The 14,572-nt window shown below is 51.9% G+C and overlaps 1 protein-coding gene across 2 annotated transcripts in view; it reads left to right on the top strand.

Moving 5' to 3' along the window:
• The window catches only part of ZBTB7C (zinc finger and BTB domain containing 7C), a 260,208-nt gene that overhangs the window by 142,688 nt on the left and 102,948 nt on the right, over window positions 1–14,572 (top strand). For both annotated transcript variants that reach the window (XM_036418693.2, XM_036418694.2), the window contains exon 3: window positions 1,071–1,132. The gene's annotated coding sequence lies outside the window, so the exon portion shown is untranslated. The remainder of the gene's footprint in view (window positions 1–1,070; window positions 1,133–14,572) is intronic.

The raw sequence follows: 14,572 nt of genomic DNA, 5'->3' as shown, positions 1-14,572 counted from the left end.
TACCCTCCGCCAGGGACGCAGTGTGAAGGCCGGACTCCGGCCCGCATGGCCTTCCCACGCCCCGCTAAGCTGCTCAGTCTGTGCCTTGGCCAGTGTCAAGGCCTCCTCGCCTTCACGTCTTGTCCTGAAACACATCCATCATGTTGATTTTGTCCCCCACTACGGTAGCAAGTGTTAGGTTCTCTCTCTTGGTAAGTTCTTTCTCCCACCTTCTGAAATGTATTTGGTTGTAGTTATAAAAGCCAAGGGAAATCGCTCATGCACTGTTCTCCCTCCTTGTTCTGTATCCTTCCGCCCTCCCGGCCCACTCCCTGCAAAAGAAGGACTAAAGGACATCCTTTCTTGAAGCATCACTACCTCTGGGCATTAATTGCCTCTGCAGACCCCCAAGTCACTTAAAACACATTAAAGTGGTGACACACTCAGGCAGAAGGCAGGAGGATTCACGGTGGAGGTTGGCATTGTCATTAACTCAAGTCTGTGGTGTCAGCTCCGCCCGCACGGAACGTCCTGCCTGGCCTGAGAGCCGACCCTCGCAATGCGTTCTCTGGCCTTTGTTGGTTTGTGTCAGCTCTTGAACATTATTTAAATGTAGTTTGGGGCCCATGCATGCAATTACCATTGTGTTATTATTCAGAACCAGATTGTTAAGATTCAGGCAGCTGTACAAGGAGATGCCCTGTGCTGTGAGGTCCAATTTAGGAGGGCCTTCTGTGCTGGCAGCAGGGTTGCTAGGCAACCCCATGCTACAGCAGAGGAGGCCTCACTCCAGAGTGGGAAGAAGCCCAGTGCCTTCAGGGAATTGGAGGCAGTGGTCAATCTGAGACTGGCATGGCGCCGGGGAGGGGGAGGGAGGCGGCATGGATGGAGCCCACGGCCTGGCAGGGGTGGGATTCTGCGGGGAGCCAAGGGCACCCACCCAACTAGCACAGGGTGTTCCTGGGAGGGGAGTGTGCTGCTGGGAGTGAGAATGCAGGGAAGGCGCAGAGCCGGAGGTCAGCCAGGAAACTGCCGAAGGATGCTCAGAGCAGATGCTAATATACTTCTCCATCCATTTCTTCTCTTTGCAGGAAATGAGCAGGTTTGCAGAGAAACTACTGGCCTGAAATTTAAGACAAAGGCATCGTTGCTTGTGAGTATAAATTTTGCTTTTTTAGGTCTGTGGTTTGACAGTATTCCTGCAGAGTGGGCGGGTTTCCCTGTTTGGGGAAGGGAGCGTGGCCTGACGGAATTGGCTTTCGGCTCTTCTTCTGGAAGGTGCCTCTGGCTGGGTGGGGCTGGACCGGGACTATAGGCTTTGAGTGGAAGGCACATGGTTTGAACCCAGCTCTGCCCTCTAAGTTGAGAGCGCTCCCATGGCTCCTAAAAGAGTGTCCTCCCTTGTGGTCGCTCGCACAGGGAGAGGAGGGCTCCTCCGGGATGAGGAAGATGTGCCACAAACAGTTTGCACAATTCTAAGTTTGGTGCTAGGCGGACCCCATTCAGAATAGTAAATTCTCAGATATACCCTTTAACAGTGTGGTAAACTATGACCCAAACCTTTCCTTAAGCTGAGAATATCTGGCACTGGCTGGAGCCTCTGAAATATAAGAGAGGCAGCAGCCGGGGCCCTGGGATGGAGCTGCTGTCCGTCCAGTGTAGGGAGAGAAGACAGCTTTAATGAGACCATCGAAAACTGTATGAATGGGCAGTCCGTCCCGCTGTGGCTCCCGTGGCTCAGGCAGAAATGCTGGTGACAAAGAGAAGTTGGGAAGACTTCCTGGGGAAAGAGGGACTCGAGCGGGCTGGTGGAGGAAGGAGGAGCAGGGCAGAGGCACCGGGTGGGGAGACCAATGGCCTTGAACGAGGCTTTCACAGACATGGGTCTGATGGGGAGCTGGCGAGGTTGGGCAGGGCCAGGTGGTAAAGGGCTTTGAATGGCTTCAGAAATGGTCCGTGTGCAAAGAGTCAGGCTGGAATCAAATCTCCCTCGTTTCTGCAAATAAAATTAAGTTTCTGCCAGTTTGTGACTTGTGCCACAAATGGGTTTTTCACCTCCCCCAAATTCAAGGTTGTATTTGATATCTCTATATACACTAGATTATAGGAAATTCACATTGGGGATCCTCCCTATATTTCTCTCTCTCTTTCACATACACACACACACAGCCCTCCCCTTACAGCTGCAGCCTAGGGCCTCCAGACACCATGACATCAATGATGGAGACACACCCTGAGTGCCAGATGGACAGTCACCAGGACAGGTCTCCCAGCGTCCACTTGCTTATCCCCAGAGCTGCTCCTCCCACAGGGAGCTCTGTGAGACTATGCCCAGAATGAGGGGCCGCTGGGCTGTATTCGTTTAGCAGAGGTTAATTAATTATTTGTTCCAAGCAACCAAGGGAGCTTCCAAATGTCAAGAACAACCACCAGTATTTACGCTGAGTCGCCAATGGCAGCACGCTCGACATCACCTCACGGGCCTCAGAGGCTCCATCAGGCATGCCATTGTGCAGATGAGGAAACTGAGGCTCCGCATGGTTAAACGTTTGGTTCAAGTTCGTTCAGCTAGTGAGTGGTGGAGCTGACTTGCTTCGGCAGGTACTAGGTACCTTCTGGGTCTGCCCCGCCTCCTGCTCCTCCTTCTGGGGAGGAAGAGTACAGGGGTCTGGTTGGGGAACTCTCTGTTCTGATGGTCCCCGTTTTGCTGCACTGGCTTTCATGGATACATGGTGTCGGCCTGGTGGTCTTTGGCTGGGCAGGAAAGTGATTATGGCTCTGCCCATGAAGAAGGAGTATCGTGTGTGCTCCTGTCACCAGGGACAACCCTCTGGGAAGACACAAGGGGGCTCCATTTGGAGCCATTGGTGACTGAGTTAGGTTAGGTTCTCTGGAAACAGAGCCTGAGACAAAGGTTCAGGTGCACTGGATGCATCTAGGTGAGGTCTAGGGAACTCTTGTCAGAGAGAGGAAAGCAGGAAATGGAAGGAATGGCTGAACAATGATGGGACAGCACAGGCGTCTCCTTGGCTTGATCCAGGTGACTTGCACTGCAGATGTCTGTACTGGAGGCAAGGGACAGGCCTCACCTAGGCCCTCATTAACCATCGAGACCCAGAGTGGTGCTGCTGACGCAACCTCGAGGCATCCTCTTGACCATGAGAAGGGGTCCGAGTACATCCCAGGTGAAAGTCGCTGGGGAGCGGGCGCCCAGCAAGTAGAGGGGATCTGAGTAGGGCATCTGTTGCATTTGCCCCTGCGGAGCGCCCCTGCTGTGAGTTTTTACCTGACCTGGCAGTAATCTTCCTTCTAATACGTTTGTATCTTAAAGAGTGTGGGTGTTCAAATAGAAATCAGTGGTGTCAGAGTCTGTTTTCACTGAAACACTGTGTGCCTTTTAACTAATTTTATTCTTAATAAAGCCCCATGGCTCTACATTAAAAAATACAGAAAGTATACTGTACAAAGCCTTCTTCCCAATGTTTCTGGGATTTCGTGTTACTTTCCAGTGATGGTTTATGCACCCCAACAAAAAGGTGTGGCTTGGTGATTCTGGTGCAGAATAGGTCCCCAAGAGTCAGAGCAGCGGGGCTATTCCAAAGGGATGGAGCTGAAATGGGTCTTTTGTTTGGAGAGAGAGCAACACCCTGAGTCAGCTCTCCTTGGAATGTTCAAAACCCACGAAAACTTGGCAAGCATTTCCAAACTCCTTAGAATCCCTATGTAAATAATTGATATCAGAATGGCCAATTATTATTTCCTCATTACCACAAATCACATACGAAGAGTTTGAGATGCTGTGGTGCAGCCCTTGAAATTTCCAAACATTTAAAATAATTTAAAACCTCCCTGAATTCACTCTTCATCCAAATCACTGCAGTCCTGCCATCTGCATATTGTCCGGGACTTACCGAAATGCATGCTGTTCCCAAAGCGTGTTTAGATCCGCAGTGTCAGACCGCGTGACTGTTCACTGTGGTTCCCTTTAATGGAGCGACTGGACTGTAACTGGGAGGTGCTTTCTCCTCACAGGGGCGGGGCCGTGATAGACAGGCTCCTTGGTTGGCCAGCTCCCTGTCCTAGGAGGTGTCCAGAGGAGAGTCGGAGGTGTCAGGAGTTGAGAGAGTGGCTGGGTCATCTGTCAGCTGAGTCACGCAGGAAATTTACCCCACGTGACAGGCAGGCTTAGGAGGCTCTGAGAGTCTGGTCTGTGCAGCTCCTTGTTGTTATTGCCTTGATGGCCATTCGCCTCCCTTGAAATCTGGACAGGGCTCAGCCTGTGTGCTTATCTTCCAAGTTTTGCTTCCACAGGTTTTGTCTAATGCCTAGACATGTCCACATAGAACTGACTGTAGAACCACATAGGCCTGGCATGTATGTTTTTCTCTTGCAAGCGAGCCCCTTGCTTCCAGTTCTTCTTCATGTTGATGCTCTCTCTCAGGTTGCAAGAAAATCCTCTAACTTTGGTTTGACCTGTTCAAACCCAAGACAGATGTTGCTGGCACCCCCACGAGGCAATGAGGAAAAAAAAAAAAATCTCATTTCCGCCCGAGAAATAGAATCATTATCTTGATTGAAATAATATCTTGCCTCAACCTGCAACCAGATAAAGCATCAAATTGGTGGCATTTTCTTATCGCCGCCCAGAGTGTGCAGGACACAGAGTAATGGCCTGTCAGCTGCCTCTGGTGGGGTGGGACTTCTATGGCAGAGCCCACAGCTCGCGGCCCGATTTGGATTACACGCTGTTTGGTGCCACAGAGCACGATTTCATTCATGACAAATATTATATTCAAAGGGGAAGTTAGTGGAGAGCCTAGAACAGTGCAAGCAATAAAAGCAGCCATTATTACGGTGATTGTTTTTAATTAGCTTCCCACAGATGGGCAATTGCAGGAGTGATGAGAGCAGTAGATGTTCATGTCCTTTCAGGCTGTGAATGCCCTGGAACCTGGGCCCCTGGGCCTCTCGGCCTGAGCTTCCCAGGACTCCGTCAGAGTAAGGGCATGACTGGGCTTGAGAAGGCAGACAAGATGCTGGTTTGGGGTGGAGAACAGGACATCCAGAGGCCAACAAACCAATATCTTTGGGAAGGAAACAGAAAGAGTGGAGGACAGGGAGGCGGGGGGTCTGGATTCCAGCCCAGGCCTTCCATTTCCACCATGCAGCTTTGGTTTTCAGGGCTCAGTCTCCTCATTGTTCAGAGAGGGTAAATGGGGGTGTTAGGAGAAAGAGGTGAGGTGTTGTTTATGCAAAGTCTAGGATGCTGGCTGTACCCTCGGTCCCCCCTGTCCACCGTGGGAGGAGGCTCTCCTTCATTCTGGAAATGTTTAAGTGCCTACTCTGTGACGGGCGTGTTCTAACCATTTTGCATGTATTAAATCACGTAATCCTCACAACAATACTACACATTACAAACACATATAGTCCGCCTTTTATAAGTGTGAAGGAACAGAGGGGCTAAGTAAGTTGCCCTAGGTCACACAGCAAGTAAGTGGTGGAGCTGGGATTGGAAGCCAGACGGTCTGGTTGGAGCATTTGAAAACAAAATAGACTGCATCCAGGCTAAATGAAATATTACAGCACATTGGGCTTTTCCTTGAGCTTCAGCTATAATCCTGTGAGAGGCAGAAACAATTCTAATAGCATCTTTGTAATGTTTCAGGAGGCATAGAGGTGGTCTCTTCGGTAGAGGAGGAGGGTAGAATAATATTTTAGCCAAGGTTCCTGACCTTGGGCACCTGGAGGCTCAGATCCTCCTTCCCACGGCATCCTGCAGAGCTCTGCCCAGCTGGATGAGCACTGGAGAGCAGCAAGGTGTGCAGAACTTGTCCCATTTACCTGGCCCACCCCAGCTTCCCGTAGAATCCTTCTGGGTCCTTGGGCTCTGCTGTCTGTCAAGCCTTCCCCAGAGAAGGAAACCGTCCCTCACACTCTCCTCTCTCCCAGGCACCACATACGTGAGACGAAAGCCTGTGCTTCAGAACCTTGTTCTCAAGCAAAGACCTGGTCCGTCAGTGAGCATGCCTCATTACCATGGTAATCACCAGCCAAAGGGAGGGATTTTCTAATACATTTCCATCAGAAATGTGGACAGGTGTGCAGGGAAATAGACATGTATCAACAAGATAGGTGTGGGAGATTAACAATGGATTTAGGATTACTCAAGGAAGCAAAAGGAAAAAGAAAGAAGAAATACCTTTGCTTACAGTCAGGGTCCTTCCAGCCTTACCTCTGACCACTTCCTGCCACACCCACACCCACACCCACACCTCCCTCCCACCTGGGCCTTGGAGCTTTTCACTCACAGTCCTCCTTGCCCATCCCTCCCCTCTCTCCTTTCTACTTCCTAATCCTCAGTTAAATTCCAGCTTCTCCTGGAAGCCCTCTTTGGTCCACTCAGCCCCCAGGCATCTGCCTTCCCTGGCCTTCTGCAGCCCCACACTGGGCCTTGTGTCCCTGGTTTCCTGCTGAGCAGGAAGGCCCCCTGAAGGACATGCATTCATTGACTTAACAACCTGGGCCAGCAGAGCCAGACCTGCTTATCTGCTCTTACCAGCTGGGTGCTCCAGGTCCTCACCACCCTCCTCCAACCTCCCCATGGTCCTCCAGGACAGCGAGCCTCCACTGAGCTCAGAAGCCTTCCTTGGGGTCCCATTAGAAACACTGCAGTGACACCTCTGGGTGGCTAGAGAGTGCTGAGAGCCAGACTGTGCGGTTCCTTCCAGAGGTGAAGGCGGCATGGGGGTCCAGAAAGGCATGCAGAGTGCTCTTGATGCTTAAGCCTCAGGGTCCCTGAGCCATCAGGCCCCGGGCCCCCTTCTGAATCAGTTCTGGCTCTGCAGATGGGAGACCGCACTCCTGGGACCAGGAGAGGCCTTCCCACCCAGCCGAGGCCACTCTGGGCTCCGTGGGGTAGGGGGTCTACTGCAGGTTGGGGCCAAGGAAGAGGCAGCCTTGCCTGCTGGGCCCTGACACATGGGCCATATGTATTTCAGACACAGCAAGTCAGGGTTTCTCTGTCCCTGACAGGCTTCCTCTTCACTTTGAAGCAGGACAATGCCTCCGAGAGGTTGCCAGACTACTCTGCTTTCAGTTGGATGAATAATAAAGAGCCCGAGTCTCTGGGCACTAATATTGAAGAATGTATCCTGCCACGTGTCCCTCGAGCTGAATTGATTCCTAAAGAGTGGATAACAAAAGGTTTAAACCAAAAAGAGAAAGGCCTTCCTGCATCCACTTTTCTCCCTTTTAATTCCCTTCCTGTAATGCTTCTCGGTTAACAGCGGCTTCAGAAAAACACAGTAATAGGAAAAGTAGGAAAAGATGAAAGGAAGTTGGGACAGGAAGCAGTGAGCCCAGGAGGAGGCTCAGGAGCAGCGGCCCTTCAGCCCTAGCTTTTGTTTTGAGCGTGAATGGCTTCGCGGTGGGTCTCCTCCCTGAGCCTGGTAACACCGGCCTCACCGGGCCAGGTGGCCAGGCACAGCCTTCCTCCACAGGTGTCTGCTCCAGGCCGGGCCCTGGCAGAAAACACGTACCCATGCAAAGTGGATGATTTGAACAGAATTGGATCCAAAGGCCAGTGCAGGGTATAAGGCAGCCACCGGATCCAGGGCAGGATCCCTAGCACTGAGTGTGGTGACACCCCTGGGGCTGAAGGGACACTGAGACAGGGAGCTGAAAGCAGAAATAGTGAGGGTGCTGTGGAGGGGGCCAGCCTACCTGGGTTGTGACCTGAGGCATCCCTGAAGACAAGAAGCCCAGGCATAGTCACTCAACCTCCCCTCTCTCCCTCCCTCTCCTGGGGCCCCACTGCTGAGCTGACCGAAGGGAGGGTAGAGGGCAAGGAGCCCAAGAGCCCAAGGGGTCAGCCTCCAGGACACAGGGTGGAGAGAGGGCTGGAGGGACAATTGGAAACAATGGCACATGCCTCTTGCCCAAATGACAGACCAGAGGTGAAGGGAAGGCCTAGTAGTCTCATCTGGGCGGACTTGACATTAGGGCCTATTTCAGCGTCTCCAAGTGCCCCCTCTTCAATCTACTTTCCAGGGATCACAGTTTTTACTAAAACAATGCTGTCCCGGCAGGTTCCCCTGGGGGAGGGGAGACGGGGCCACAGTGAATCCATACTGAAATGCCACATCCAATCCCTCACCAGGAGGAGGTGAAGGCAGGGACTGGAGTAGCTCCAGCAAGGTGCCAAGGGAGTGCAGGAGGGGGCCTTGCAGGAGGGTGCGAGCTGTGGGGAAAGGACTTGGTAGCTGAAGAAAAATGTAGGTCAGGGCCAAGAGTACAGGGCCCTGAGTTCATCCACCAGAGGCTAGCCCCAGGCTCTTGGCCTTGACCTACACTTTTCCTCACCTTCTACGTCCTTTCCCTTCGCTTGCACCCTCCAGCTGCAATACCCCTGTGGCTCTTGGCACTGTGGGCAGCTCTCAGCTCTGCACCCTCCTCCTTCAGGGCTTATGCTGATGAGTAGCAAGGCCAGTGAAGTTACAACGCGTGGTGATCCAGCCCTTTCCATGGCCTGGCCTGAGCTAAGCACTTTCTAGCATAATCAGTTTTAATTGTCCCACAGCCCCTATGGTGGGTACAGAGATGAATGTCACTTGTTCAAGGCCACATTGAATCCCCGATTGATTGTGGATCTGTCCCCTGGCCGATGAGAGCTTGCCCTGCAGAGAGGGGAGCATCGTTCACTCATAGGTTGCCATATACATTTCAAACTGTTTTATTTGGAAAAAATCTTCAAATTGCAGAAAAGCTGCAAAAATAAAAACAATACAAATACCCTCATATCCTAGACTCATCTGTGGTTCAAGTTTTACCTTATTCCCCTTATCATTTGTGTTCTCTTTTAATTATTCATATACACGTTTTGTTTAAGTGTTCACACAACACGGAAATTACCCCCTGGCATGGAGTGGAAGCTCAATGAGCATTAGTTTCCTGAATTTTGAAGGGATTTGCTGATTTCCGTAATCAGGTGGAGTCATGATGCAGGAGTAGAAAATTGTAACAAACAAGATTTGAGGTAGAGTATCCGTTTCCCTGCCCTGCAGTGAGAAGGAGGCATTGTGCAAGACCATAAGAAAGTTGGGGCTGGAAGGCAGCATTGAGGTGTCCATTTTACAGAAATGGAAACTGAGGCCCAGGAAGTGTTCCCAGGGTGTTAGTGATTCACAGTGGGTTAATGTTTGTGCTCCCCTGAGTCCTTTTAGGAGCGATATGGATGCTGGTTCTCTCACCCCCCACCCCAGCCCTGGAAAGCACACGTGATTGTGTGCCTCTCCCCAGACCTTCCAACAGCCTTGCCAATGTCTCCTCCCTAAACATGCTCACTGGGAAGGAGAAGAAGCAAATGCCTAGAATGTGGCAGGAGACAGGATGGAGAGAGAGCAGCAGCCCCACTTGACCATCTCCACCCCAGGCCACACCCCTGAGGGAGGGACCACTGAAGGACCCCAGACCTGTCATTTCCCTCCTGTTCTCAGCAGAGGGCAGGTGAAGGCATTCCTTGTGGCCTGTGTGCCAAGTCAATCAAGTTTGTGGGGAAAATAATAAATCTGCAGCCATGTGGCCAAGCTCGTCCTTCAGATCCCATGTATCTGCCTCTGTTCCCAGCTTAGCTGATTGAGGCCAGGAATCGGCTGACTCTCCCAGACCACATTTGAGGAGGGTGGCCTGAGAATGCCTATGTGGCTCCCCACTCCTGCCTCTCGCACCAGCAGGGCCTCCCCGCCCGCCCATCCCCTGCAGCCTGAAGCACTCACTGTGAGAACTGAATGATCCTGGAGCAGAGTCTCAGAGGGCACCAGCCCTACCTCCCCTCCTGACCCCCTGCTCTGCCGGCTTGGTGTAAGTGGCCACCCCATGACCTGCATCGTGTAATTTAAGGGGTAGTTGTGAATGAAACTGTCTGCCCTTTCAGTCTGAACGACCTGAGAGCTGGGGCTACTTTTCATTCAGCTTTGAATCCCCCAAATGCTGAGCACAGCCCATGTGTGATGACCGAGCTGCTGCAATGCAAATAGAGGGACCACAGTCTTTAGAGACAGGAAGGACCAAGCTTGAGCTCTGGCTGGACACTTAACCTGTCTGACCTCTATTTCCTCATCCATTAAATGGGATGGTCATATTTGCCTTGCAGGGCTGTGGCATCAGATAAGTAGGCAGCATGTCCAGCACAGAGCCTAATACTCAGGTGGCACAAGTCCATTCATTCATGGACACTGTGTGCCTAAGAGTGTCCAGCTGCGTGGCAGCCAGAGAACAACAAGCTAAGACTCCAGTCAGTTCTGCACACCGATGTGGAGAGCCCACTCTGCCCGGGTCGTGCTGAGGCTGGGACTGGGGTGATGGAAACAGCATCCCTCCCTCAAGGCGTTACCCTCATTCCCATCATAGGAACAGTGGGGTTTCCAGGTCCTTCCCACCGTACAGCTGCCGAGATCAGCTCCCAGCGTTTGGTGGTGGAGAATTTGTGGGAAATTCCTCACAGAGTAGAGGGTCTGGCCTGGGTGGGGGAAGTGCGAGCTGGGAGGGAGAGGGGACTCACAGAGGGCTGGTTCCTGATCTCCTATTGCGCCTGGTGTGCCACACCCATCGCTCTCCAGGGTGGGAGATGGCCAGAACAGGCCCCTTTCCTCCTCTGGGGAAACCGAGGTGTCGGCCAGGCTGGGGAAGAAGCCAGGACATCTGCTTGGTCCTGCCTTCAGAGCCAGCCCAGACGGAGTGCTGCAAGCCAGAGGCCCACAGGCACAGGCAGGACGTTATTATAATTACAAGGGAAAGCAGGTGTCAAGTGGGACTTTCCTGGCAACATGAAACTTAATTAGTGAGAATGAGCAGTTTACATAATTTTAGTGGACTTTTATCCTTCGTGTTTTTCCTTATTGATTTACAGGAGCTCTTTGTATATGATAGATTTAGCCTATGTCTATTACATAAAACACAGCTATTTTCTCCCAGTCTGTTGACTTTTAAGGTGGATTAACATGGTAACTTGGGCATATAAAACTTTTTTTATCTTTTAATCAAATCCATCGCTATTTTTATTTTATCTCATGGGGTTTGTGTCATGTTTAGGAAAACCTGCAAATTGACGACATATTTGTAAAAAAACCAAAAAAAACCCCAAATGTTGCCAGAGTTGCAGGATCTGAAAGCAGAGATCCCAGGAGATTGACCGGCAGCGAGCAAATATTTCCGAGGGTTTCTTTGCAGAGAATCTCTGACCAGGGGGCCCAGGACGGCTGTTGAATAGCCCTGCCATCACCCTGGATGCCTCACAGAGCACCCCAGCTTCTGTGCCAGACTCTGCCCTTTGCCCCCACAGGGAAGGCCCAGCTGGAAAGCTCGGTGAAGGGAACACTGACCATTGAATTCTCAGTGTGTTTACTTGGTCACCGAGGCCAAATCAAGGCCAGGGGACATTTTTTTCCCTGTTAGTAGCCCTGCCCCCTCCCTGCTCTCCTTCCCACATTCTAAAAGGAATCTGAAAATCCACTAGGACTGTGTTATGTGGGCGGCACCTCTATCTGACTGTTGCTGCTTTTATGGGAAACTTTACACAGAGCCGAATGCAGAAAATTATCTTTTCAAACATACCATACAGTGTCATTTTATAAGATCTGCAGTAATTGCCCCAGCATCTTCTCAAAGGAACCTTGAAATCCAGTGACTGCTGTGTGAGAAAAGAAGTGGGAAGCATGGGTAACCAGGAAAGCACTATTAATCCTGTGGGGGCTCATCCTCACTGATTCATTGCTTCTGGTGAGGGGGAGAAGGATTACTTTGCAATGCTTCTTGGATGGACCCTAGTAGTGCCCTGGCTGTACTTCACACCCAATAAGTAATGCAAACCTTTAAAGTCCACAAATCACAGAGCCACATACTTTCAAGGTGCATTTTTTTTGGGGATGGAGGGTGGGTGGAACAGGACTAAGTAGTGGTCAATTCCAAAGAAAAGAGGAAAGAAATTGAGACTCTAGTAAGGGAGCAGCTGGCAAGGGGAAGGAGCTGGACTGAAGGCTCAGAATAGCTGGTTCTGGTGCCAAGGGTGAAAAGGGCAGAGGAAATGGGTAGGCTGAGGCCGTGGGAGGAGCAGCCGACTGGGAGGGGAAGCGAGGGTGGGTGTGCGGCTGTGGCTTGGAAATGGCTCGTCCATGGAAAGTTTTCAAAGTGGAGATTCAGGAGTGGGCGGGAGGCCTGTGAGGGTGGAGGAAGGGTCTGGACTTTGCCTTTGGCCAAGGAGGGACCGGAAACAGGGCTGCCCTCGGATGGCCACTGTGCAGAAAGCGGGCACAGGCAGCTTAGGTGGAAGGTGGGATGGGGTTCAGCTGGCAGAGACAGGCTGGGCTGAACAGGGTGGGGTGGGATAGGCCCTGGGCTTACTGCTGAGGAACCCCCTGAAGAGACCAGGGCTGGGGTTTGGGGAGCAGGATACCACATCAAAAGCTTCCCCCTCCCCATTCAGGAAGAAGCCACCTCCTTGCTCAGTATGCAGGTGCCCAATAAGTATCCGTAGCTTCATTGGCTGAGTCCTAAGCGGTTTGTTTGCATGTGGACAGCAGCTTCCAGGGCCACTTCAGCAAAACCATCACCAAGTACTAGCATTTATCGAGCATCTACTGGGTACTGTGTTCTAGATAAGACTGTGCATAAAAGAAACAACAGGTGAGGTGCAGTAAGCAAAAAGAGCAAATGTGGTCCTGGCTGGCTTGGCTCAGGGGATAGAGCGTTGGCCTGTGGACTGAAGGGTCCCAGGTTTGATTCCGGTCAAAGGCACATGCCCGGGTTGCAGTTTCGATCCCCAGTAGGGGGCGTGCAGGAGGCGGCCGATCAATGATTTTCTCTCATCATTGATCTCTCCTTCTCCCTTCCTCTCTGAAATCAATAAAAATATATGTTTTTTAAAAAGAGCAAATATGAAACCAGAGCGCTGAGCAGCCCCTCCCTATCTGAGAGCCAGCGAGCATCCTAGAATCTTGGCCCCTCACTTACTCTTGGGCAGCGCTGACTACCAAAAGGAACATGGTGAAATGGGTGGAGCGTCACTGGGAGTCAGAGAAGGAGTCCTGGCTCAGCTCAGTGCCTTGGCCTCCTGGTCCTCATGTCTAGAGCATATAGCATGGCCCCTGCCCCATGTGCCTCACAGAGCTGTGGGAACAATGCCTTATACTTGGGACTTCGATTGCTGTTCATGCAATGCCTGACCTGCCCCACCTGCCTCCCGAGCTGCGGTGGGCAGCAGTGAGGGGCATGCGGAGGCTTCCTTAACCTGCTGTTTCCACCCACATGCTCTGTCCTCTGCACAGAGCCCTGCCAGAAAGCCGTTGGTAGGACATGTCCTTTCGTAGGGAAGGAACCAGGTTGGGAGAGGTTAAGTGCTGAGTTCAAGGACACACATCCCACTTGGGCTGGTGGAGAAGAGACAGGAGTCTTCCCCCTTCCCTGCTTCCCAGCCCAATGCTCTGCCTCTCCCAGGGGAGATCCAGAGACAGCACCAACAGAGGCTGTGTCAACTGCAAAGGGCCAGGCAGTGCCGTGGCTTTCAACTCTCTCCCCTGAGACAACTCAGGGAGACACCACACTCTGGTAGAGAGTGCCAGGCACTTGACCTCCCATGTCCTCGGCAGCTTGCGTCAGAATTCCCCTCTGGACAAAGCTGAAGATGCACGGCTCCAGGAGAATCGCTAACGTGGCTCCCAGGAAGCAGAAATGCCCCAGAAGTTGCCTGTTTTGTCTTTTAAAATCATGGTCTGTTTTTCATCCCTTTCCATAATCATCTCATTTTTTAAATATAAACAGAATGCATTTCCCCAAAAAAAGTTGAATAAAATTGAGCACCAGAAAGATCTGCCATGTAGCATCCTGTGTCTTTGAGTAGTATCCGCCACACACCGCAGTGTGCGAGTCACAGACGCGCCTGCCTTCTGGTCCTCGTGGCATCCCATACTACACGGTTCTCAGGGTTGAGTTACAGATGAAGCCTCTGAGGCTCCGCGTGTTCCAGGTCAGCTAGCAGATGGCAGCACCGGGACCCAGATACGGAAGAACCCTTCTGTTGTGCATGCTCCTGAAACTCAGGGCCCACTCCACGAACTGCGAACTGGATTGAAAAGGACCCAGTGGGGCTGGAGAAGAACCTTCAGAGGAGGGAAGGCTCCCTGGAGGAGCTGGGGCAAAACACAAAAGGGCAGGTGCCTCAGGGTAGAAAGCAGGTTTCCGGTTGGGAATCAGGGAGGGGCAGATAGTGGGGAGAGACTGAAGAGTCTATAGGTCCAGAATCAGGAAGACAGAACCAGTGAGGCTAGGGGCCACCCTGTTTCTCCTCCTGGGTGCAGTACTACTCCATATGGCTCATCCAAGGCCTGCCCTGGACCCCCCTGACAATGCAGTGTCCATGCCCCAGAGACATTGAAGTCCCTTCTTGCCACCTCTCTCTGTTAGGGACTTTGCGTTTCTTCCCCCTAATATGCTGTGTCATTGATCCCCTTGGAAATGCTAAGGGCTGAGCAAGGCCCTTCTGCCTTGAGTAGCCAGGGATGCTGAGCCTCCAGCACCTGGCCCTCTCTGATGACAGCCCTGG

Source organism: Pipistrellus kuhlii, unplaced genomic scaffold, assembly GCF_014108245.1.
Source record: "Pipistrellus kuhlii isolate mPipKuh1 unplaced genomic scaffold, mPipKuh1.p scaffold_m20_p_6, whole genome shotgun sequence".
NCBI lineage: Eukaryota > Metazoa > Chordata > Mammalia > Chiroptera > Vespertilionidae > Pipistrellus > Pipistrellus kuhlii.
This window is presented reverse-complemented; position numbering and strand designations above follow the sequence as displayed.